This window comes from Athene cunicularia, assembly GCF_003259725.1.
Source record: "Athene cunicularia isolate RWA chromosome 1 unlocalized genomic scaffold, athCun1 chr1_part1, whole genome shotgun sequence".
Taxonomy (NCBI): Eukaryota; Metazoa; Chordata; class Aves; order Strigiformes; family Strigidae; genus Athene; species Athene cunicularia.
In genome coordinates, this window is record NW_020799091.1 from 11,479,137 (window position 1) to 11,506,575 (window position 27,439).

Below are 27,439 nucleotides of genomic sequence, written 5' to 3' on the forward strand. Positions count from 1 at the left end.
CCCCCCCAATGCGGAAGAACGTGAATAATATCACATTTAATTTCACCAACATTTAAACTTGGGCATATTTCCATGAACTTGGTGTAGCGGCTGTAGTGACTGTCAGTAATTACTGGAAATGGGACTAGCATCCTCAGAAGCAATATACATCAGTTCCAATTTTGTCTGTTACACACCTTGCAATAAAACCCTGAATCCCCAAATGCAGCTGTGACAGTTTGGGAGGGGGAGGAAGCTTCTGACTCTTGGAAGAAGAGTGATCTGTGAGTTTTATACGGCATACAGAGAGTTCTACTTTGGCAAAAAGAAAGCCTTATTTAGGAGAAATGTGTAACATTTTTGTCTAACTAGCGTGATGTCAGTGGTCTAAGACAGGAGTGTCCCTGTTATTTGGGATGTGAACCTTGCTTCTCCCATGAGAAGTAGGATGTGGGGTGAATACACTCACTTGTTTTCTTGCTTTCTTGGGGGCAATTTGGGGATGCACAGAGCAGATATCCAGGAGTGTATCAGCTGTGCTCTGATTAGCAAACCAGTCATGCCTTTAGGAAGGGTTATGGTTGTTGCCATGTGGCGGAGAGGCTTCTGCTGAAGCTGGAGCACTGAACCCCGTGTGGTGTGCAGCATGGAGCGGGCTGTGCTGGCTCCAGGGAACCAGCAGCAGCTGATGCATGCACCACTTCTTTGAAGGTTCCTGATGGGCTTTCAGTACGGTTGTGCCTTGTCTGTTGTTTATGCTCCATTAGTTTTCTTTGTGCCTCTGTTATCTTGAAGTATATGTAGGCAAGGCACTGCAGAATGGCTGAGGGTTCGTTATCCCTTGTTGGGATGTAAAGCCTACCTACCTGGAGTAAAGGAGACCACCACTGATTTGGCAATGTTTAGGTACTTCACAGACATGGACTTTGTGAAAATGTGACACAAGTGACCAGAGGATTGACAACTACATAATTAAAAAAAGGTAGAAAGTGAAGGCTGAGGATTCTATGGACTTTGTGCAGAACCACAGCCAATCACAGCACACAGAGTTTCTCTGTCAGCTGCAAGTAATTTTCTTAAGGTCAGACAAATCTTTTGTTTCAGTGATTCTGAGAAATAAATGGAGAAGCAAAAGAAGCAAATAAAAAAAAACCCAACTTCTTTAAAAGAGAAACAGTTTATCCCCACATATTTTTTCCTGCTTCCCCCTCTGTGGTGCTTCTGTTCTCCAAGACAAACACACTGCACAAGCACACAACTAACAGTCTTTGGCACAGCCTGGTCTGAAGTTTTCTCAGCAGTGAAGCAAAAAGTGAACAGCTAATGGGAATGCTCTCTTCCCAAACTTGAGGGGGGCCTTTCCAGTTAAGGTTTGCATGTGACTAACTATGAGTCACACTAAAAAGTATGTCAAAGATAATAAATCAACAGGCAAAGAATATGGCCAAAGAAAAGGTAAAGTCATATTGCCCATTTAAAAGAACACATTTAAAATCCCTATGGATAGTTACTGGCACAACACAAAGACTGTTCCTTGTTACAGCTTAGCCTGCTGTTCTGAGAGTTGAACCTGCAGAAACACCCACTTATTAAAAAAAAAAGAAAAAGAAAAAGTTTTAGATTTAAAAAAAAACAAGTAATGAGCAAAAATCCTCAATCAATGATAGCAGCTACCCAAAGTCACTGTGGGTATTGAGAGGAACTCCAGAAGCCAGAAAAGGCAAAGTAAAACTATTTTTGTAATCAGTTCTTTTGTTTCACATTTGCTGGTGTCCCAGTGATGTTCTCGGGTAATAAGAAGGGCTTATCTGAATACCAAATTTTGCAAAGGTATTTTGGTAGGGATTGCCAGCAACAACATAAAAGAGCACAGATGTGGTCTTTGTCTTTGTATGTTCCTTTTCAAAATGCTATCAAAATATAGAAAATAATGTTTTAAAAAGTACTTGACTTTTTTTTACAAATGTTAATTTAAAACCAAGAACTTTACAAAATATATTGCTGACTTTTGGGTTAGAGATGCAAAAGGTTGTCTGCCTCTTTTCAGTAAAGTAAGCATATACTGAAAAACTGCAAGATCAAGATGAGTCTGCATTTTAGATGTCTTCCTGACAATAGTCATTAACGAGTCATAAGGAAATACCTCATTAAGCAAATAACATATAAATTATGGGGTAATTTAAAAATACTTCCAACTCATTACAATAGACTGATTAAAAAGCAGATTTCTTTCATAATATCTTCTATTTCTCCATAATGACATTGAACCTGACTTTCATTCTGTTTTCCTCAAGTCCAAAATGTGGGAATTTTGCAGAGTGTTTTCTCCAGCTCACATACCAGGCCCTAGATCGGAACATGTTTCCTCCCTCTTTAGATGCCACTGAAATGGGCTATTAAAGAAAGAAAATCCTTACAGAGGCAGACATGCTGATCTGGAAGTGGACTTGTGATCTGTATTGGTGGACTTCATCACCTGCCTGAAGCTATAGGAATGTTTCTGTGGCTTTGTAGAAATTCTCTTGCAGAAAAGTCAATCCAAGGAACTGCCCCTCTGTCATGCTATCGAGAATCTGCAAGGTTTATTTTCCTTTCCACTTGGACTCAGAGCTTTTTCTTGGAACAGTGGCCTCCCAGTTCTGTTCTTTGAGTAGTGAAGAGCTGCCAGGCTAAGGACACCGTAACTCTCATAAGCAGGTTCAACAGCAATCAGATGGCAACAGTTCCCAGATACAGACTTTGGAAAAGGTCAAGAAAAGTAACTCTGATCTTGCTCTCTGGGCTCATGGAATTTCTCTGCATGAAATGCATGGCTGGAGTGTGACCCTCATCATCCACAGTGGGTACCTCTTAGGAGGGCACTAAGTGCCTTACCTGAACTTCATTTGCATGGAGGCTGGAGTGCAATGCACCTTATTTCTGCCTGGATCTTACCAGTTGGGAAGTCAGGATACAGATCAGATGGATCCTCATGCACACTCACTTAGGACTTTTGAAGCGTTCTTGCGGTCAAAGATATACACACAAACACATATACACCGTAAACTCTTTTGGCTTCAATGGAACTGAGATTTTTATTAGCTTTGGCAAAGAAACATAGAAATTATGTTAAATTTGGTTTATGTGGCAAAGTTTTTGCCAATTGGGCGCTGCAGAGGTGGTCAGGGGCTGCCCAATGCCAGACACAGGCAATTCCAGCTGGCTCTGCAATAGATCCACTGTATGATGCAGCTGAGCCCATCAGTAAAGCTGGTGGCTCCTCTGTGAAAAAATATTTATGAAAGAGGGAACACGAAATTCACCAAGCTGAGAGGAGAAGGAGGATTTTCTCCATGGTAGAACAAACACCACCCCTGAAAGGACTACAGCCCATTGAGGACCCATGTTGGTGAATGGAAACTGAGTGAGAAGAAAGAAGCAGCAGAAAGAAACAGCTATGTCTTCCCCCTGCCCCCCTGCATCACCCATTGCCTCACCGAAGGGGCTGAGTATAACCTGTGGCAGCAGCAAGGTGGGTGGAGAGATTGAACCTGGGAAAGGAGGAGGACAGGTGTTTTTCTTAAGTGTCTAAATGTTTCCTTTTTTGTTTTGCTGTTTAACAATATCCAAATCAGTAGCCAAATATTTATATTAATTGTCAATAAATTAAATCCCCCAAAGCTGCATCTGTTTTGCCTGAAATAGCAACTGTTATCTTCCTATTCTTTTTCTGAACCCATGAGTCGTCTTGCTCCTGTTTTTCCTATTTCTGCCCTGCACCCCGCTGGGCTGAGGTGTGGTGGGGAGTGTGTGAGTGGTTGTGTGGGTGTTTGGCGGTGAGATGAGGCCAACTCACCACAGACATATACCTCATGTGGCTAGTATTTTTATTTATCTATTTCCAAAGTCTGCATGACTTTCCATTTGGGAATAAAAGATTACAGTGATAAGAGAGTGTTAAACAACATGTCTAATTAGGGTTCTCTCATTATTCTGTAAGTAGCAAATTCTCAACTTTTCAGTGGACATCTTTTGATAGCATGGCACCCTGCCATCAATGAATAGATGCAGTCATTTGTCACTTATATTTACGGATAAAATTGTGTCCAAGTTATGAGTAATGACCATGTAGTAAGATACAGTATATCACTTTCCTTCACAAATCTGGTGATATGGGTGTCACATAGAAATAAAAGATATAGGCCAGCAGATTGGAGCCGTATGTTCATTCAGATGCTTATTCAAACTCTGATTTGCAAAGAAAACTAGGAATACTTTGCGAGATTTAATTGCAGAGATGTTGAGACCACTATTTGTCATGCTGACTAATATTTTCTTATTTTCCTGTCCCCACCCACCTGATTGTTTCCATCTGCTGTCTCATGTCTGATACACAGACTGGAAACTCATTGTGCAGAGACTGGGTTTTGTTCTGTATTAATACTGTCCCTGGCATAAAGAAAGTCCTGTAGACTAGTTTTAATGAGTACTGTGCTAGTACTGATCGATTTTTTTCTTAATTTGGATAGCCTAAATTTTATTTATTATGTTAAGAATTTTACTGACACAAAATTAATATACTTTGTAATTCTGCAAAGCAGTGCATGTTGGATGATGAAAATGAAAGGATGCTGATAGAGTTCAGAAAGAAAAAATATTTCCTAAGGTTCAGAAAGAAAAAATATTTCCTAAGTTGGCATACAAGAAAAAGAGTAGAAGGGGAAAATGACTTAAAGATAGTCATAAAACCCTTTGCCAGCATCCTTCTAAGCATCTAGGCCTTCATCCAACAAAACTCATAGCCATCTGCTAGGTTTCAGTCAACCGTTACATCACTGAAAGCTCTGTATGAGCCGGCCCATGAAGATAAGCATGTGCTTAAGTGTTTTACTTGTAAGGTTACAGGGTCTTATTCAAATATGGAATGAAATTACATCATCCAGGTCCTGCAGAATGTAAGCCTAAATCACTGCCTTCTGGGCTGGAAGTTGGGGTTATTCATGTGGTTGTAATGGTATTGTCTTGCCAGCATTCAGGAAAGCATTTGATGTAAACCTTGGTGTAGAAGTAATATCTTAGCTGAAGACAGGTGCATCTCACTTTCAGAGCTCAGTTCTTGAGCTTTTTCTCCATGGATGGCCATGAAGTACATTTAATCATGCAATCATTCCAAGTAGTTTTCGAACTGCTGATCTTTGCATGTCAGAATATACCTGATTTGAAAAAGTAAAAAGCCATTGTTTTGCCTCAGGTCATTAGTGCTCTAATTGGCCATTACCTAACCAGAAACATATATCCATTATTGCTGCTATAAATCTTTCTCCTTTTTTTTTTTTTTTCTCAAGCCAACTAGAAATGAGAGAAAATCTAGCCAGAGCATGTCTACTTCAGATTTTTTTACATTTGTAAATGGCTTGGTGCCGAGTTTAGAGGTGGGTCTTTCCTGGGTACTTAAAGTTCTACTTATGTTTAGATTTGAATTGTTTGTGTCAGGATAGTTATCTCCACTAAGAAAAGATCCGGAAGAGATGTTCAATTTTCTGTACTTTGTTGTGAGCAGTCAGTCGTTAAAGATGGTGTGATAGCCAAACCCAAAACTCAGAATCGAAACATTTGGATTTTATCACCCTGTTAAAGGAAGAGGGTGTGTGTGAGAGAAGGTGATGCCAACAAAAACAATGAATCTCTGGCAAGAGAGCTATTTGAAAAATAGTTTCCTTGGAAACTGCTTTATACTTCATACATGCTATCTTTGAGATAAACAGCCTTTTCTTATCAAAACACCCATATGGCAGCAAGTACCTGTTTCTACTTTCCCCCTCTGTTTCAGGGGAAACAAAGGTTACAAAAAATTGATCAATTTTGAATATTTTCCCTTTCATCTGACCTGTTCTTTCCTAGTGCAATTATTTTCCCTCCCAAAAGGAAATGCATGAAGGTTTATGTATGTCAGTCCTGCTGCTCAACTCACGGTGCTGATGAGAGTTAACATTTAAAGGCTGAGAAGTGATTTACTGTCTCTGAAGGAGTGTTCATGATTGGGAAATGCCACAGAACTTATTTCTACTACTTGACAGAGTCTTCTGTGTTTAAAACAATGATTGATGTGATAATTATGTCCCAAAGGCTAATAAAAGTTTTATTTTCTGATGGTGACAGCTGATACTAACTTTGTTTCCCTAAAGCTTGCTTATGCATTTCCTTTGAACCCCCAAGAAATATATAGGTGCAGTTTAATGAATCATGAACCCTGAAAAACAAGCCTTTCTAGAGAAAATGGAGGCAGAAACACCTTCTGGATACTTTTTTTTTTTTTAAAAATGTAGATTCACCTGACTGCGTTATTATATTTATACATATTTTGTCTGAGATGTCTGTACTAGTGTGCATCAACCATCTCCAGAGGATAATTCCCAACAACCTACAATGGTAGTATAGAGTAGTCTTGATAAGCATCTCTCAGACATGCTTCTTTCATTCCATTGATGGATGTCTGAGGCTTGATGACTAAGTTGGACTGGCTGTAGAAGTTCTAGGCCTGAAGTATCTATACTGCACAGGATGTGGTCCAGAGAACAGGGAAATAGCCTTGAAATCCCACACTCCTTTTCAGAGGCCCTAATTCAGAAAAATAAATCAATCTGACAGAAAAGACCAAAACAATAAGACAGTTCTTGTCGTTAATGACAAAGCAAAAATTAATTTCTGGGTATGGAATCCAAATCTTCTGTTTTAAAATATGCAGCTTTCTGTTTTGGCTAAGTGATAGTGTCTGGCCACAAAATTTATAAGTCAAGATCTTCTCCATCTCCTACTCACAATAATTCCTGATAATTTAGTTACTGAAATTCCTCTGGATGTCTATGAAAGGTAAAGTTCCTAAATGAGTGAAAATTAAGCTAGTCAATACATGTAAACAAAATGATGATTTACTGCATCTGAAAGAGGTGAGGGGTTTTATTACTGCTCTTTTGGCTAGTGAACTACTGAATAGTAGGTATAAAATAATGTAACCAATTACCATTATAGAAGTACAGCTGTATTGTAGTCTTTACTGGGAGTAAAAAAAAAATATCTCTTTTTTTACCTGCCAGTGGGGCAGCTTCTCTAATCTTGATGAGAAATAGAAATAAAATTATTTAACTTAATCAGTCTTTATCAATGATTTCTGTTTACAACCCCAAAATTTCAGATGGTGAGTTTTCTATCTGTATGATTTTGTTTCTTTACCCTCACTACAGATGGGAGGGGGGAAAAAAAAAAGAAAAACTACACCTTGATGAAACTGAGTCACATAGATATGAAAGACAGCTTGGTAGCCTACTGTTATTGTCTAAAAATTCAGAGAAACTTGCTAGTACTGAAAAAATTGATTATGTAAATACCAGTGACTCATGCTGACCCATCTTTTCTTTGGCTTTACAGCTTTGCAGCTGCTTGCTTTTGCCTTGGTAAAGATAATCAATTAGTTCAGTCTGGATTATAGGGTTTTAACACAAGCAATTTCACTGGATATGAAGTCTGTTGACTTAACTACAAACTTCTTACAGGTTGGAGGAAAAGTTGTACAAAACGGAATTTGTCAGAACAAGTCCAGGCATGTAATCTGTATGGAAATATTAGTCTTTGTTTATCTCAAATTCTGTAGTTTTTAGTGATATAATTTAGTATTACTGATTTTGATTTGCTAATCTAGGTACAGCTCATTACAGCTCTCTTGTATCTACTGGAGTCATTCAAAGATTTTTCCATTTAGGTTTTCAGGAACAGAATCAAGTCTTAACTAAACCACTGTAGTCCCTCAGTTAATTTTGTGAACAATGTTTGGGGAAAATATACTTTTCTTTTTAATTTGGTTTAATGGTTACAATATTTTTGTTATTTTTTTAGTTTTAAGACTTATCCTACCTGAACGTAGGGACCTCATAGAAGTGCCTGAAGACTTCGAAAAGACTAAGAATAGAGTTCTCTATTCTGAGAGAGGCCAGGAGAGGGGACAGCAGGACTGACATTCTGGACTTCTATAGGGCTGACTTTGTCTTGTTTAGGCACCTGCTTGACAGGATCCCTTGGGAGATGGTTCTGAAGGATATAGGGGTCCAGGAAGACTGGGCACTCCTTAAGAAGGAAGTCTTAATGGCACAGGAGCAGGCTGTCTCCAGGTGCTGTAGGAGAAGCTGGTGGCAGAGACCATCCTGGCTGAACAGGGAGCTTTGGCTGCAACTCAGGGAGAAAGGAGAGCTTACGGCCTTTGAAAGAAGGGACTAGACACTCACAATGAATACAGAGATGCTGTGAGGCTATGCAGGGCAGAAATCCGGAGGTCTAAAGCCCAGCTAGAAATTAATCTGGCTTCAGAAGGCAAGGGTAACAAGAAATGTTTCTATAAGTATGTCAACAGCAAAAGAAAGACCAGGGAGAGCCTCCATTCCCTGCTAGGTGTAGGAAAAAAACATGGCAATGAGTGATGAGGAGAAGGCTGAGGTGCTTAATTCCTCCTTTGCCTCAGTCTGAAATAACAAGACTAGTTGTACTGAGGGAATCCAGCCTCCTCAGCCAGAAGACAGAGACTGGGAAAATCACACACACACACACACACACACACACACACACACACAATCTAGGAGGAGACAGTCAGTGACCTGCAGCATCACACAGACACACACAAGTCTATGGGACCAGATGGGATACACCCCAGGGTGCTGAAGGAGCTGGCTGGGTGCTCGCCAAGCTGCTTTCCATCGTTTCCCAGCAGTCCTGGCTGACCGGGGAGGTCCCGACTGATTGGAAATTGGCCAGTGTGACACCCATGTATAAGAAGGGTCGGAAGGATGTTCCAAGAAATTACAGGCCTGTCAGCTTGTCTTCAGTGCCCGGGAAGCTGATGGAGCAGCTCATCCTGAGTGCCATCACACAACACATGATGGACAACCAGATGCTCAGGCCCAGTCAGCATGGGGTTATGAAAGGCAGGTCCTGCCTGACAAACCTGATCTCCTTCTATGACAGGGAGACTTGCTTATTGGATGAGGGAAAGGCTGTGGATGTTTTTTACCTTGACTTTAGTAAAACCTTTGACACCATTTCTCATAGCATTCTGCTGGTGAAACTGGCTGCTCGTGGCTTGGATGGGCACACGCTTTGCTGGGTAAAAACTGTCTGGATGGCCGGGCCCAAAGAGTTGTGGTGAACGGAGTTAAATCCAGTTGGCGGCCGGTCACGAGTGGTGTCCCCCAGGGCTCGGTGTTGGGGCCACTCCTGTTTAACATCTTTATTGATGATCTAGATGAGGGGATCCAGTGCACCCTCAGTCAGTTTGCAGATGACACCCAGTTGGGTGGGAGTGTTGATCTGCTCGAGGGCAGGGAGGCTCTGCAGAGAGACCTGGACAGGCTGGAGCCATGGGCTGAGCCCAACTGGGGGAGTTTCAATCAGGCCAAATGCCGGGGGCTGCCCTTGGGCCACAACAACCCCCAGCAGCGCTACAGGCTTGGGGAGGAGTGGCTGGAGAGCTGCCAGTCAGAGAGGGACCTGGGGGGGTGATTGACAGCCGGCTGAACAGGAGCCAGCAGTGTGCCCAGGTGGCCAAGAAGGCCAGTGGCATCCTGGCTTGTGTCAGCACTAGCGTGGCCAGCAGGGACAGGGAAGGGATCTGACCCCTGTGCTCGGCACTGGTGAGGCCACCCCTCGATTCCTGGGTTCAGTTTTGGGCCCCTCACTCCAAAAAGGACATTGAATGACTCGAGCGTGTCCAGAGAAGGGCAACGGAGCTGGTGCAGGGTCTGGAGCACAGGTCGTACGAGGAGCGGCTGAGGGAACTGGGGGGGTTTAGTCTGGAGAAGAGGAGGCTGAGGGGAGACCTCATCGCCCTCTACAGCTCCCTGAAAGGAGGGTGCAGAGAGCTGGGGATGAGTCTCTTTAACCAAGTAATAAGCGATAGGACACAAGGGAATGGCCTCAAGTTGTTCCAGGGAATGTTTAGACTGGATATTAGGAAATATTTCTTTACAGAACAGGTTTTGAGGCATTGGAATGGGCTGCTCAGGGAGGTGGTGGAGTCCCCTGCAGGTGTTTAAGATTTGGGCTGGCATAGTGCTTAGGGACATGGTGTAGTTGAGAATGGTCAATGTTAGGTTAATGGTTGGACTAGATGATCATCAAGGTCTTTTTCCAACCTAGATGATTCTGATTCTTTGATTCTGTGACTTCAGTCTAACCAAGAAACCTCAACCTCCTCGCAGTCACTCGAGATGGAGAGGGAGCTTCACAGTGGACTTCACATCTTATGTTCAAATGACTGTCTGGAGATGCTCTTTCTTCACTGTCCTTATAGTGAACATACACTCCTAAATATTCAGGATTTGTATTTTACATGCATTATTTAAATATTTCCGTAGTGATATTATGCCTGTCAATTATGGAATGAATGCTTCTCTGTACCAGTTTGGAAAAAGGCCTTTCCTATATTTGCCCTACTGCTGTGACCCTGTGTAAGCTACAGAAATCTTAGCCTCTGTTATTCCGTAACTCTAATTCCCTTGACTTCGATAAGGATAAATGAGAGTACCATGATATTGTTAATTCTCTTCTCAGAAATATTTAAAATTTAACATTTCTTGTGTGATAATTTAGAAAAGCATTTGTGTGAAGGTCTATGTTCTTTTGACTTCAGTGTGACATAAATCCAAACTTCAGTTGAAGTATCTAAATATGTTCCTGAATATGGTCCATATTCTTCATATTGGCTTTTAGATGGAGTTAAAAAGCTTGAAGAATTATGGTAGTCACAATCAAAAATTAAAATATTTTGTGAAATACATAGGCATTTTAACTCTATTTTTTTTTCTCTCTAGAATGAAATTAAAGCCTTAAAATGTAGTCATGAAAAAAAGAAAGGAAATTAACTCCAGTGCTTAGACTCTGGTGAGTGTTTCTGCACTGCCTAATTTTATTATTTTTTTTTTCCTGCTATCCTGTTAGTTACTGAACTGTTTATGCAAACTGAGAGCGCTCCAGCCAGGGAATGTGAGAAGAGCTGCCTTTATAGCTTGGAGATTAAGCCACTCAGACGAGCTGTGGGTAATCCGCTTTCAGGTTCCTGCTGTCAGCAAGAGTACTCTCCATTCCCCCTTATTTTGACTATAAATCCTATCTAATGGAGTTCTTTTTTCCTAAGGAATTATTTTTTGCGGGAAAGGAATAACGTGGTTTTCATTTTGTATTGGAAAAGAATGCAAGACAATTTCCAAATCTAACTGTAAGGACAAATAAGAGAAGCAACAGAACTGACTTGATAATGTAAGCTTTCTATAATATTCTGGTAACTCTGATCCTCCCTAGATACTATACTCTACATATTTTGACAAAAGGTATTATTTCACTGAGCAATTGGAGGGTTAAATCCTCATACTCTTTAGCATACAAGTTAAAAAAAAATACCCACAACATAGTAACAATTGGCAAATGCCTAGCACAGCTGCATTATTGCCTATAAAATTGGGAATATAACAAACTCATATCCAGGGTAAATGAGATAGATAAACCCATATAGTATGCTCTCCAAAAATGTTTTTAACTCATCATCAATAATGAGAAAAGTGTCTAAATACCTTAAAGGGACATTTGAAATTTATGTGGTTTGACACTTAAAAATTTCAGAAACATTCGAAGTAGTATGAAAATAACAGGTCTGGGGGTTAATAAAAATGCACAGCAATCTGCAGTATAATTCTCAGTCAGCCAAGATTTATTTCGAAAGGAAAACTTCAAACAAAATGCCAATTTAAGGAAGGCAACAATTTCATTTTAGAATATAAACAAAATCAACAGCCAGGAAAAAAAAAAGGCATGAGGAGAGGAAAATTGCATTGTGTTAGTGGCTTAAAATGTCAACTTCTGCTCTGTCAGCTCCTGATCATAGTTCAAGATTCAGATAACAAGAAAATGTGCTTTGCAGCCTGCAGTGGCTAAGAACTTTACTGTATGCTATATTTGTATAGGCTATAACAATTTAATTTGAATTTGTTTCCAAGGAGATATTTTTTTGTCACTTCATTACTGTTTTATTTGATACTTCTTTTGAACCTTAGTATTTTAACTAATGACTTCATCCTGAAAGACACCAAACGTTCTGGCCTCTCTCCAAGGAAGAACTTTTTAACATGCTTCAGCGTTAAATGAATTGAATTTCAGGATAAAGATCTAAAGCATATGTAACTTGAGTTATATGGTTTTTCCATATTCTGCTGCTTCTATTTTAACAAATCTCCTGCTCTCAATTTCAGTTTTTTCTAGGTGTCTGGCAGCAGCAATGATCTCTATGTAGGATGAGCAACCCATCTTGAGCCTAACCAGACGGTCAAAGCTAGCAGATCCAGCTATCTTTCTGACACTCCTGACGGATGTCTAACTGCAGGTTCTGTGTGGTCAAAAGAGAGCTTTTAATTTTTGTCCCAGAGCTCCTGTTCTCCATCTTCTGTTTTGACATTTCAGGACTATGATATCACACTATCACTCAGGTGTGTAACTTGGTCATTAGCTTCAACTTGAATGACTCTCAAAGCTCTTTCAACTGGAATATCACAATATCTTTCAGATTATTTCCCCCATGGCCCTCAAGCACGTGACTGAATCTGTTTTCCAGGCACTTCCAGGCATTAATTACAGTGGGATGCTTTTGCTGGCTGGGAGATACAACCTTGTCTCAGCCATGTCAAAGCTCTATTCTGCTCCCATAACAATTACTGGTTTAGTCCATGTTGTGAACCACCCTCTATACCTTCTCTTTCAGTTTCCCTGATGTTGCTCACTCTAAAGCACACTTGCCATCTCTATCTTTAAGAACTTTTATGGCCCGTCTTTTCTATTTTTCTATTAAATTTTTGACTCCTGCCTCTGGCTGATGATTGCTCTCACTGATCCATTGATTGCTGGGTCATTTATTACACAGTCAAACAGAATTTGGGGATTATCTCCTGAGATGTCTTTTGTATTTGGGAGAAACTACCTGTAAACAGCTAAAAAATGTTTTGTTCCTCTGCATCATACCCCTCCACACAAATCACCTTTCCTATGCTCTTAATGGTATTTTCTTAATGTTTCTTTCCCCCATGCTTACTGTATATTCTCACAACTTCTGTGTATTTATATCTATCTATTTATAGCTGTTTTCTATTGCCTTTTACATGGATTATAGAGTTCTTGGGCAGCACCCAGCTTTGTTCTAGGATCTTATAAATTCTAGATTGCAGTAACAAAAATAACATATTTTTACATAAATTGTGGTTAAAAATAAACCTAATCTAAAACACAGGCTGCTATTATCACATTAAAAATTCTCCTTGCTTTTATGGTATGAAATTTCTAAACCAGTGCCAACTACTCTGTATGTTTTCAAAACAAGTTTGCTTTCTCAACCAGACAAGCTCTAGAATAAATTTTCCTGCTTAAGACCAGCCAATTCAAAATAGTGATGCTGAGGGGCTCACATATATATAATATATATATATATATATATATATATATACACACACCCCATTTATTTGCTGTTTTTACTGTGAATGAAAGAAATACTGCATTTTGTGGTGCCGAAAAATACCTTAATCAAAACAATTTAAAATTATGTCTTTCTAAGTATATTTTTTCTAATGGTTTATAGCTTCATCTGAAATGGGCATAATATCTCCAGTGACAGGGAAGGAGATACATACCAGACTCTGGATCCATATTCTCTGTGCTAATAGTATTTTCCTTAAATGAAACTGAGTAAGACTTGACTATTTGTGCAGCAGCTGACTCCAGGAGATTCTAAGTACTGACTCTTTCCCAGTGGTGGAGTGCCCTTCATTTACTTTCTTTTATGCTCCTAACATTGCCTTTTTCCCTTAGTACACTGTAATTCTCATGACCAGCTCAAATCGTGAGTCTGAACAATGAGTAGAGGAAATATTTCCAGCATTTAGAGTTGGAGATGACAGACAACTATTTCTAATCTTTCTTAACTTGAGTTAAACAAAATGTAAGGATAGATGTGACTAGTTTCACTGCTGCGTATGTAATCTTACAGTGTGGTCATTTGAACTAAGTTACAGAGTTCCATAGGTACTAATATTTTATATAAATCAAACCATATCTATGCTATTTTCTTATTTTCTGTGCATCAACATGCTCGAGCCTATAAAAAAATATACTGCAGGACATCTGCCCCCTACAATCTAAGGGGTTGTTCTGCGTGCCATTCTTTACAAACAACCTTCCATTTGACATATTTTGATAGGAGTCTTGTCTTCAATACATCTATGGCTATGTCCCCATTTAATTTTCATCTCCCTCAGAACACTGATCCTTGATTTGTACTCACACTATTCACCATTTTTTTCTTCTCTCACCTCCAGACAACTTGAATATGCTACCTATTACTATCACGTGAATTTTCTCTTTTCCACTTCCATTGTGTGAAACTCTTCACACAACTAAATGTGACATTTCTGACATTTATGTGATACTGCTGACATTTCTGATGACTTCTTTCTGCCTGCATCAAAGAGCATAGTCCAATTTCATGGCCTGTGACCTATCAGGTGCTTTAGCACCCCTGATCATTATTTCAGTCTTGATTTCATTGATTTTTCTTGATTGCATTCTGCTTTGCCAGCTTTTGCAACTCCATCACCTCCAATATCTCTTATTATTGCTTAAAATGACCATCTGGGTGACCTCCAATATTGCAATGTCAGTCTCCTCAAGTCCATTCAGAATGCTAATGGATAATCTCTTTGCTATCACAGAAGGTTTGTGCTTGTTGGATAATGGTGCAAATACCTTTCACAGGCAACTGCAACTTGGAAACAAATAAACCCCATCTTCAAACATTCTGACAAAACATTTTTCAAAATATTTTTTTTTCATTCTTAGTTTTGTTAAATCCAAATGATAAAAGGACAAGCATTCCTTTTAAGATTTCTATTATCTCCTTTGTCTCAGGGAGATTAAAAAATGAGGATGGGAAAATCTCATTCAGTTCAACTCAGATTCAGAATTATTTTTATTTTAAATCTTCAACAGTATCACAAAACATGCAGAATATTCCTACAAGAGTGAATGTTCCCAGTCCTTCAATAAACACCACAACATGAAGATAAACTGAGCCACCAAAATGGCAGCTGCTACCTCATTCCCTTCTGCTTGTAATACATTTGTAATACATTACCCTCCCTTAGACTGTACCCTCTGTGGGACACAGCGTTGTCTAATGTCCAGGTCAGCTGGGCCACAACTGGAATAGTGACTTTTGGACATGAATTCAGCATTGTTTTAGAGCAATAATATCTCATTTTCTTCTCTCTTTCTACATATCATGTCCAGATCTTTCCGATTAATTTTTCTTTTTTTCCTCACAACCTTGTCTCCTTTTTGCCTAGTGTTAACTTTTCCATATATCTAACAAGCATCTAATGTACATTTTGTCCTACCTGTCCTGAAAAGTCAGTTGTTATGTTAGACCTCTTTAAAGAAAGTCTACAAAATTAGAAAGGATCAGGCTGCTGCTTTTTTAGACAAACATTTTTCAGATGTTATTGGGCTCTCACTCATAACAGGCATGTCTCATTTACCTTTCTACCTCAGAGACCGGTCTTGCAAAGGAGAGTAACCAAGATGGATTCTGCTGCTGTACAGAGTCCTGGCGAGCTCACCTGCTGTGAGACAACATAGTCTGGCTGGTGGGGACACACTACACAGCCAAAGGAGAATACTGACAATAAGCCCTTTTAAAAGTAGGAAACTATAATTATATTGCACTTCTGTGAACAGTCCTTCATGGTAAAAAGCTGTTTTCCACCACCAGTGAACCTTACGGAATACCTTCTGTAAAGTACAGTACACTCATTTTGCTTGTGGGAAAAGAAGAGTGTGGAAAAGTAATGTCCAGATTTTCAGCTGTGCCCATCTGGGTTTTTTAAAACTCTTCCCATGTGTGCCAGATTTCATATATGTTTTAGGCACTGTTCAGAAGTTCTGAGTAGAGGGTCACTTGGCTGGGGGAGTTACGCACATCTCTGTGAGCCAGACTGTTTTTATCTCTAGCCAATATTCAAAACTTGGTGTCTCCTTTTGAAAATTTACAATTATGTCACCTGTCCCCAGAAGTTCAGCGTAGTGCTGGCTCTGTAATCCTGGTCCAGCACTCTCATTTCAGCTCTCCCGTCTCCTTCACAGCAGTCTGGCTTTTTCTTTCATCTCTTTTCAAGCTAGAAAGTATATTAATAAAGTGTGGTGGTTGTTATTGCTGTTTTCTGTATGTGAGAGGTTACTACCCTGACCTCTTGGAGGCGAAGACTCCAGAAACGCTTTGTACAGATCCATGCATATTCAACACAATACATACTCATGAAGGAAATAGATTAAATCATGATTTAGGTAGTTGAGGCATTATACATATAAATATATTCTGTTTATATCTTGTGTTCTGACCTCTGGTGAATGAATATGCAACATCACCTTTTCTGAGAGGTGTACCTGTCATGAGATGGGGACAAATGCTTTCATATCTGCCAGTTACAGAGGAACTTCACGGGGCTTCACCGGTGATTCTGCGTGGAGGGGGCCAACTGCTGGTGCTGTGTCTGTCTTAATCAATAAAGACAGTCAGTGACATGAAACAGAAATTCAGCCTGTACAGAAAATTACTGGGGACCATGTGAGGTTGGTTAGAACTAATGCTGATCACTGGATAATTCAGAAATTATGATGAAAATCTCTTGACATGCCTGAAAGATAAATGAATCAGAGATGAGAGCTGGAAGAGACCTACTATGTCACCTCGTCTATAGTCAGCTGCCAGGGGAAGATTTTTTTCTTGCACAAACACGGTGAAATCAGACTTGAAAACTTCTGGCCTGGATAAAAGAGGGGCTTCTTTTTTGTTTTGTTTGTTGTTGGGGGGGTTTGTGTTTTTTTAAAGAAAGACATAGGTCAAAAGGTACAGCTCATGAGACATGCAGCTCAATGCATATTTAGCCTGACCCTCACAAATAAAAATTTACCCCACTCTGAAATTTTTAGAAATTTTCTGATTCAACACAATATATATTTTCTTTTCTTTTTTGATTATTCACTTTTTAAGCGTTTGTGTTTCTGGTTTCACATAAGGATTTTGAAAAAGCCAAATATTATTACTAGTTTCACTCAGGAATTTTCATGCTGAATAGAGACTGTATTGTACTATTATTTAGTGTACAGATAAAGAAGTTTTACATTTGGTGCAATTTAAGTGGTGATGAAGTGAAAACTGCAATTTGTTCTTGAAGGGGAAAAAATAATCCTACTTTAAATGTTATTGCTGGACAATAACTTCACAAGACTCTTAGCTTAGCTCTTTATTCATAAAAATGTTTACAAAATTATGTTTCTGTCACAGGCTTTCTAGTCACATATGTGGAGGCCATGTGGTTTGAGCTCAGAGGGCGACTGAGCACCACTCAGCTGTTCCCTAACCCCTTTCTCTGCCAGTGCTGAGAAGGGGCAAATAAACAAAGATGCTGCTCACTCCCCTCAGCACTGAGAAGGGGGGAACCAAAAGATCCAGAACTCGAGATAAGGACAAGGAGGGATGATCTCATCCTTTAAGGCATGTGGAAGACAGGGTCATTAGGGAAAAAAACCCAACAACTTAAGTTTAATACAGACACTAATAACAACAACACTTAAGAGACAGAGTAGAAATGTAAGAAGCATTACCACATCTTGAAAACACCTTCTCCCATCCTTCCCTTCTCCCTGGGCTCAGCTTTGTTCCCATTATCTCTATCTCCTTCTCCCTAGCTGTGCAGGGCGCAGGGAATGGGGGGTGCTGTCAGTCTTACCAGTTCTTCTCCTCGGGGTAGGGGGGATATTCTGGCATTCCTCCCCTGTTCCAGCGCGGTTCCCCTCTCACAGGAGACAGTCTTCCATAAACTCTCTTTGCTATGAGTCACTCCCATGGGTGTGAGGGTCACCCCCACATATTGCAGTCCTCCCGGCACCAGACTACTACAGCAGAGCCTTCTTGTCATGGGGTCCCGGCCTCTGTCAGGTGCAGTAACCTGTCCCAGCGTGGGGCCCCCCACATGCCAAAAATCAGTATCTGCTCCACCGGTGACCTCCATGGGTGGCAGGGGGTGGCCCTGCTGTCTCACACGGGGTACAGGGCAGTCTCTGCACCGGCACTCCTCTCCACCTTTTCCTCCTTTCTTCCACTGACCTTGGTGTTTGTAGAGATGTTCTCCTCACCACTTCTCACCACCACTCCCACAACTCCTCCCAGGCTCCCATTCTTAAATACCTTATCACAGAGGTGCAGCTAACTGGCCTGGCCTTGGTGCAAGGGTGGGTCTGACTTGGAGCTGGGGGAGCCTCAAGAAGCTTCTCACAGGGAGTCACTGCTGTAGCCCCCCCCCGCTACCAAAAGCCCTGCCACTCACTCAAACCACTACAGACCAGAAGCCTGGTGTCTCTCAGCCTGTTTCTTCCCACAGTCTTTTCTCTCCAGCAAAAGCCCATGTAAATTGTTAGACTCTCAGCTAAAATGAAGTGCCTCAGATGATTTTCCTTAACCTGGTATTACATGAATGCACCCAAACAGTTTCTGAGGATTATAGAAGTATGTATTTTCTTCACAGCACTGATGTCTTAAGTTTATTCACACAGCTCTTCTGTATTTCTGCTCACCCAGAAAGATGAGAAATTAGGATCTGCTAGTCTAAGAAGCTGTCACATACTACATGTTACAAGGAATATGAATTGACTGTTATCAGAGAAAAATTAACAAAGAATTTTGTGTTGGTGACTAATTCTTGAATGGATCAGGTCTAATGTAAATTGGTTCAGAAATGTGGATCCAGCAGAGTCTTTGTACATATTTAACTTGAAGTATTTGAGTGTTGTTATTTAATGCCTTTGTTGGATAAAGACAAAACTGGGTTTTTACCTTCATGTGTTTGTTTTGTATGCTTACTATTCCGAGATGTTTGGAATGAAATAAATCCATTTTCTATATGGATTTCTAAATCTGGTTGAATTTCAATTAGATATAAAAGCTCCAGGGTCTTTTTAGTCTACAGGCTGGACAGGTGAAGACCATGTTAGAAATCTGGCAGAAAGCAAATACAATTTTACCAAAAATTTGGGGAAATGCAGTCACTTCCTCTACATACACACACTGAAGTAATGAGTTCAAGTGGAACAAAATTTCAGTACATTTTTTTTCCAGCCAACTCAGTATTAATAAAGCTTTTTCTGCAATTTACTTTTTTTCTGTCTCAGCTATCGAGCAGACTGTAATTGTACCTATTTACATTAGTGAGACTGGTGAAGCGGGAGGTTGTGGTTTTTGCTTTATACATTTCTGAGAACCAATGCTTTGAAAAAAGGCTGATGAATTGAAGGTAGTTCAGAGAAGAACAACAAAAATGATCGAGAGAGTCAGGAGCGGTTGACTTACAAAGAAAGATCTAAGTAGATAAATGAGTTTGTCTTGGCAGAGGGGACAAAATAAAATACCACAACACTGACATGAGGCAGATGAGAGAAATTACATAGTGTAGCAGACAGGGTTGTAACTAGGAGTAATGGGATGGAATTGCAAGAGGAATTTTTTCACTGAATCTTCGTGCAAATATCCTGACAGTGAGATGTATTGAGCTGTGGAATAGTGTCCCAAGGGGTGTGGTTTGAAGCCTTGAGTCACTTGAGTGATTTGGTGTTAGAGATGACAAAACACTCACAAGAAAGGGAACTATCTTGTTTTGCTCCCCTCTATCGCCAACATCTGTATTTCTGTAATGCATGATTATGAATTCACTGCAGGGGAAGCTCTGTTGACAGAGGTAAGACAAATATCATTGTCAATAGCAAAGAACACAAGAATACAATGGCTAAATGCTTTTTGGTTTTGAAAACGTTCTCATTTCCAATGCACATAAGCGTGATTGAAAGTTGTGACGAGATGCTGATTTCAGACACACAGGGGAGGAAATTTAGTCATTGTAAAATAAAAACAAGAAAAAAAAGGCAAAGAAAGGAAGTGTGTCTCATGGGGAAAAAATGGCAGTTTGTAAACTGAAACAGCCTGCTCAAATGATTAAACCTACTGCCACTTGGACCAGCTCATGATCTGGCCCAAGAAAAGTCTATGTGATAATGTCTGAGTTTTCTCCCATCCCGCTCTGGCCCTTTCACACATCCCCTGTTTGATAATTCACAGTGCACTGACAATTGCTCTCTTTCCTTCTTGCCCATTGTGTTATTTACTGTTGTCATCTGCCCGCACTGCATTTTGTAGAGAGTCAAGGACAGTTAATAGCTATGTGAGCATTTATTTCATCCCGTGACTGTGCAACCCTTCACATATTTGTGTGTTTCACCTCCATTCTGCTTCCGGATATATTTTGTGCAGGGATTACACTTTTCACTCACCCCAAATTGTTTTGTATACATAACAGGAGGTATTAAAAAGATCCCATATCTGGCTAGACTCTCAGCAGCCTCTCTGAATAAAGCTTTATTCAGGTGCATAAGCACAAATCCGTAAATATATTTTGAGCCCTGTCTTCTGCTGAACTGTGTGGACATGAGACTCTAACACATCTTTGAGGATCTGGGTCCAGGGCTGTGTACAGTTTTTTCACAGTGGGGGCTTAGCTCTACGAACACTACTGTTCAGGAGAAAAAATATCAAATCAAGATCTTGTTTTTTTAGAGGCTGACAGACACTTGCTTCTTTTCCAGCTATTGAGGCAGTTGGCTGTGAAACTTGGGTTAATAATCTGCAGAAGGCAATCTCAGTATGATCTCTCTCTCTTGACTGGAGGTTGTTGACTAGCAATCCCCAATGACAGGTAAGATTTTCATTATTATATTAAACATAACTGCTAATGTTAAAGTAGGCATCTGAATATAAGAAGGAGAAACTTATTTTAGGTATCTTTCCCTAGCTAAATCTTAGTGGGTGTGTGCTACTTTGAAAGCTTTTGAGATCTAAAAGCAGTTTTAAAGTACAATGACAAATCAATGTTTCTGGTCTTTGCTTCTTGCTTCTGCAGTGTTCAAGGCTGATTTACATCCAGAAAACTAACACTGCGATAAAGTTATTATTTGTAGAACTATTAATTAAACCCATAAAGTGTCAGAAGCATGATTCTATTTCGAGTAACTATTCAGATGAGAGGTGTAATACTACTTAAGTGCATTTTTTTTCACCTAATAGAATCTCTTGTTCAATACCTAGACCAAAAGAAGAAAAATCAGAGAAGACGAAGGCTGAGATATAAAAATAACAGGTTTTGAAATATACAATAAAGCAGAAAAATATTTTCTGATGAACAAAAATTACTAAGAGAAGAAAGGGAGGGGGAAAGGAGGGAAACTGTAGCTCATTCAGTACTGAAATGATCTGATGTGAAAAGCTTTTAGTGAAAAATGAAAGAGCTTTGTGGAAACCAATTTAAGATGCTATTGTTTACAAAGGCCCAAATTATTCTTAACTCCAAATTACCCCCAAGTAGGTACATATTTCTTCCTCTCCTTTATGAGACTGCCAAAATTCAGCATTCTAGCCTGCTTCTAACCTTCCCCATGAGGCTCATTCCAATCCTCCTTGGAAGTCTTAAGAGCAGCCGGACGGCTGAAATGCTTGGCACTTTCATGAAGATGATTGAATAAGAAACCACTACAATAAAAAAGAAAAAGATAGGGGGAGAACAGCTGTGATTTTTTTCTCACTTCTCCTGAAAATGTGGTGAGCTTGAGGTATGGTGTTCAAGTAGAACTGGTTTATCTTTAGGAGAACAGCTCTGTGCCACACAGAACAACAAGCCTCTGGATATGCATACTTCTTTAGCCCCTTTAATGAAGAGCTTAAATGGTGTGGTCTGACCCTGGGCCAATAAATAAAAACCTCATTAAAACTGAGATGAGGGGAAGTGTCCGTTTCTGTAGACAAAAATGGGAAGGAAAGGATATACATTTATGGAAAAAATGTATGAATGAGTTTGAGAGAAATACTTTTTAAAATTAAAAAGTACTCACTGTACCATTATACTCCCATGCAATGGCAAGTAGAAAGTCATGCAGGTTTGTGTTAAAGAATGATGTAAAATCACTCTAACACTGGCTTTCCATGGTTTGATCTATACGTCTGGTGTCTTACTCCTGTCACTTGAAAAATCAGGCACAAAGAGGTGTCCATGTCATTCACTAAAGGATGTATTGCTTTCTCCAGAGCTCCTGACTTTGCTCATAGCATCTCTGGACTGTTCTGGATACCAGAACCACCAGTCAGGTTATAAAGAGGAATATGACAGTGCATAGAGAGACTGGGATAATTACCTTGGAATTAGGATCCTTGGTTTAAGTTGTGATCCAGGGAATATTTGATTATTTACATAAAATATAAAAGCATCAACAAAATAGTTGGTGATTCATTCCTTACCCTCTTGTTACCCTGTGGTTCTGATCCTACTTCCAAGAAAAAGTCAGCTGATTCCCTCTCAGACAGAGGAATGAGCTGATCCTACAATAAGAGCTGAAAATACTCACTGAAGTCAACTAATTATACAAATAACTTTTCATGGCCAAACACAAAATTTTTATTGTAAATTCGCCATGAAAATTCTTTCTAGTTAGTATAGCTAGTATATAACTGTTCCTTACTCTCCTGAGACTATTCTGTGACCTGACCTATCTACTCTTACTGAAGAAATTATTAAGGTAAGCTTTCTTGCCCTGTTCTACATATCAGCTTAGGTCTAAGTCTGACAAGGTTTTACCAATCTCTTGGCTTAAAAAATCTATGAACCTGGTGCACAAAAAAAAACCAAAACCCTAATCAGTATTAGCTCAATTAATTAATTAACTCAATTAATGCATTAAACTCCTGCATCTCCTTCTGCATTTCTGACTCCAGGTCAAAAACTGTGACCTGGTTTTAACAGGCTGATCTGCAAGTGGTAGAATGAAGCCTACCCTTGTGTCTCAAGGTTGCTGTTCGTTATATAGTCTTTGATGTCTAACAATGAGCTCTTCTGCACTGCATCCTTTCTGGTAGGTGGAAAATTATATTTTTTTCTCTCTCCTTCACCTGGACACCTACTTCTGTAAAGTTACTAAGAACTTTATCTTTTTGATACTTCAGCTTTACTGCCAAATCTGACTGCATTTTTTTTTCTGCAGCTATACAAGGGAAGGAATATGGATAACTTAGAGAGATGTGCACAGACACAGTGTCACTGCATAAACATAATTTCCTTAGAAAATCAGGTTAAAAAGTCCCCTCTAGCCTTTTTCAGGCAGCATTTTGGGATTGGGCTGCCTGCTCTTGATGTAAATTCCCCTCTTTGGTCCTCTGTCTTTCATTCCAGCCTATCCTCTGATATTGTGCAGGCAAAATCCTTCTGTGTAATACCTGTCGCCTGGAGCAGTGGTTGAACCTCTCTCTGGGACTCCTCAGTTCTCCACTTGATTTTAGGTCTCATGCCAAAATGTCTTGTGTTCATGCTCTCCTTGCTACCCTTCCCAATCCCATTTCTCACTTTCAAGGCCATGCTTTTTCCTTGTCAGATGTGTTGGGATGAATGGTTGACACAAGGGAAACATATACTGTCCAGACAATTTGCCATATTGCTCTGAGGGGTATCAGGATGGTTAGTATTAAAACAACCATCACAATCTTTCTGAAGTGATGCCTCCATTCAGACACTGAGAGGATTTGTCAAAGGAGTGCTGGATTAGCTTCACTAACAACAAAATAATCAGAAAGGACAAGGATAACCTGCTTTCTCTAAGCCTGGCTTTGCCATGTGGTTCAGGGGCCATGTCCTGCAGGCTGCCAGGCCATTTACCCTGGATACTGAAGAACACCTACACTCCCCTAAGCTTTCCATTGAGTGATGAAACTGGTGGGTATGGAGGCAGTGGAGCCTAATACTCGTACTGGGGACTGAGGAACCCAGATGCCCAAAGTCAGTCTAGAAGCCATGTTCATGCCACCCACCAAGCTTTTGTGCCAGACTGCCTACTTTCAGATGTGGTCCTGAACAAGGTGGACTTACCGCCCTGGTTACTAGTATTGGATTTATTTGCTCCATGAACTGTTTTTGGCTCGAATAGAATGAAAATTCTTTGTAGTAGATAGTATGGGGCTATCTTTTGAATTTTGTGCTGAAAACAGTGTGGATAGCACAGGGATGTTTTAGTTATTGCTGAGCAGTGCTTACCCAGAGGCAGTGCCTTTGCTGCTCCTCACACCATCCCACCAGTGAGTAGGCTGGGGGTGCACAAAGGTTTGGAAGAAGACACAGCTGGGACAGTTGATCCCCACTGACCAGAGGGACATCCCATACTGTAGGACATCATGCTCAGCAATAAAAGCTGGGGGAAGAAGAATGCAGGGGGGGATGTTCAGAGTGATGGCATTTGTATTCCCAAGTAAATCTTAGGTGTAATGGAGCTCTGCTTTCCTGCAGGTGGCTGAACACCTGCCTGCAGGTGAGAAGTAGTTAATGAATTACTTATTTTGCTTTGCTTGTGCACATAGCTTTTGCTTTGCCTATTAAACTCTCTTTATTTCAGCCCATGAGAGAGCGGTTGTGTGGGGCTTAGTTGCCAGCTGGGGTTAAACCATGATACTCTTCAAATTTAGGAATTCCTGCATTGTGCTCCTTAGAGCAGACAAAGCCTTATTTCCCCCCATTAACTTCCCCACTTTTCAAAATATTTATAACCAGATCAATACTGCAATTCTTGCTCTCTTTTATTTAGCTATGGGGAGTTCAGGAGATCAGTCCCTTGATGATTAGAATGACTGAATGAATACTCCAGCTTAAAGCAAGTGATTAATTCATATGGCACATTTCCTCTAGGAATTTATATATGGGCCATAGCCTCAGCATGCAAAGTCAAAGGAGTTACACCACCTCATGGCACCTGAAGATATCAGTCCACCTGCAACCAGATTCTAATTCATGGGTCTCTGATAAGTGGCTCTGAAAAGAGCAGGATAATTCTGGTATAAGAAAAAGTAGTTTATAGCAACTTTTCTTGGCTTGATGTTGTGTGACATGCACAAGTAATACTATTCTATTACCTTCTAGAAGTTTTCTTCTACTAATTTCTTTGTAAATTAACCAAGAATCACTTAAAATGAAAGTTTTTCTCCCTTCAAGCTGTTAAAAAGTGATATGGGAATACAACAATGTTAGAATTTTCACACTGCTATGGACACTTTGAGTTTTCATTAAAAAGTTGATGTTCTCAGTGCCTCCAGCCAAAATTCTAAACAACATTAAAGCAGCACCATTCATGCTGCTATAGTAAAGTCTGCTCCTATATTTCCTTTTCCTTCCCATTTCCAGGGTTTTTTCAGTTGCTGTAAATATTCATTTTGAGTTGAAACGTGGTATAGAGTGACTTATGTTGCCTTTAGAAAGATGATTTTTTGCATTGTGATAACTTATTTTAGGAAACAAATACTACTCCAACATGGGACACTGGCTGTAAAAACCTCGCCTGCTTCTGCACCCATTGTTCCCCAAAACCATAAAATGCACAATGTTGTGTGAAAACTGCATTACTCTCCAATACTAGGGAGAATTTCCTGTATTAACCTGTTGTAGGGACTTACCTGGAGTGGAATTCCTCTCACATTACTTTGGCTGTGTAAAAATTAAGCATATAGCTGAATTTCTATGAGCTATATTTTCTGTGGGCTGAATTTCTATTATCTGGACCCTATGTCACTGTCTGGAGACACATAGCCATTTATCGACTTTGTCTTCTTTCTAGAGTTTGCTTCTCTTGCCCTCCAAAGCCCCTAGCTTTCATTCTAGGACTGGCCATTAATTAGGCAGCCAGCAGTAACACTGTCTCCTCCAGAGCCTGCCTCTTTTCCATCACTATGAATCATTCAACCAGAAACTTGATTCAAGGCTGGAATTTTACACAGGTTTTATTATGCATATCATCTTGCAAGTCACAAGTAAAATTTACTCTTCTTGGCACCAGCCAAGAACCAGAAGCATGCAGCCATCCACCAGCCCATATCTAAAGAAGCTGAGCTAAAACTCCCTTTTGTATATAAGCTAATAGTTATAATTTTCCTGTTGCAAAATTGTCATTCATTTCTTAATTAATTACTTGTCTTCCAGTCACACATGCTCACGCTTCAATGAACAGCAGTGTACTGCATTTAGTTCATGTTATATATATATGTTCTGTAATGTTTTGATAGTTCTTGGTTTGCACATTTTACAACATTACCTCTGTAGACCTTTGTTACTTGATGGGCTAGGGTTTGCACATTTCTCCTAACTGGATCAGTTACGCTTTCAAACTCCCTTCTGTTTCACTTGCATAGTCATGATAATTAGATGTCTTTTTTGTTCCAGGCCTGTAAAATACTGATTTAGCCTCACACCATGAACTATACAGGGACACTAGAAGATTTAGACTAGCTGCTTAGTTTTTAGATTCCTATAGTTGTGTGAGTTTAATTCCAAATTCTTTTCATGTTGTCATGTTGCTTGCTTTACCACTGAGGAAAGCAGGTAAAAAGCAGGTCTGTCCCAGACAGATGAGGAGTTTTACTGTTTGCCTTCTCTGTTCAGTAGATGTCTAGGTGAAAGGCTGCCTTGGAGTTTGATCCTGGCTGGAAAAGTGTGTATGGGTACAGCATTTACTAATTTAAAGTAAGGATAATGTCTTATTCTACACACTCTCCCCTCAGTGTGTGTATGTGCAGTGTCTTGTAGAAAGATCTTGAACATTTTATGAAATATCTCACAATAAAATCTGGGGCTCTTTTCCTTAAAAATGCAATATAGTTAGTAATAAGTGTTATTAAAAATAAATGTTTTTGTAAGAAGCTACAGTGCAAATAAACACAGTGTTTGGCAGGTTTACTTTTCATTTGCCTTTCACCAAATGCAAGATCATCTTCTCCCACAATGGTTTTATAAAGTAGTCTTGAAGTATGTTGGGGCCATAATACATTTTTTCTATTTTTTTTTTTTTCCTCGGAAACAATCAGGAACAAAACAGGCTATGTTAATCTGGATTTTGAAATAAGTGGAAGAAACTTTTTTTTTTTTTCTTTCTTTAAATAAAAGGAATATTGGAATATTTTTTACTTTTCTTCAATAGTGAGAACGGCCAAGTCAAATTTTGTCTTGCAGTTAAAACCAACACCTGATGTTACAGCAAAAAAAAAAAACCCAGCTACAAAGTGATTAGTTAATTTTATGGCTGGTTGAACAGAGAAGGTATGAAGAGTTTTTATTTCCTCCATATTATTAATGAAACACTAATGAAATTAATTGATGCTCTTATAACAAGAATGTGTTGGGTGTATTAATCTGTATTATTATTTTGGCAGAAAGTCATGAATTGATTGATTTCTCTTTTTTTGAGGGGGATGTATGTGGGTGTATATATTTATCAGATGAGTTCCATC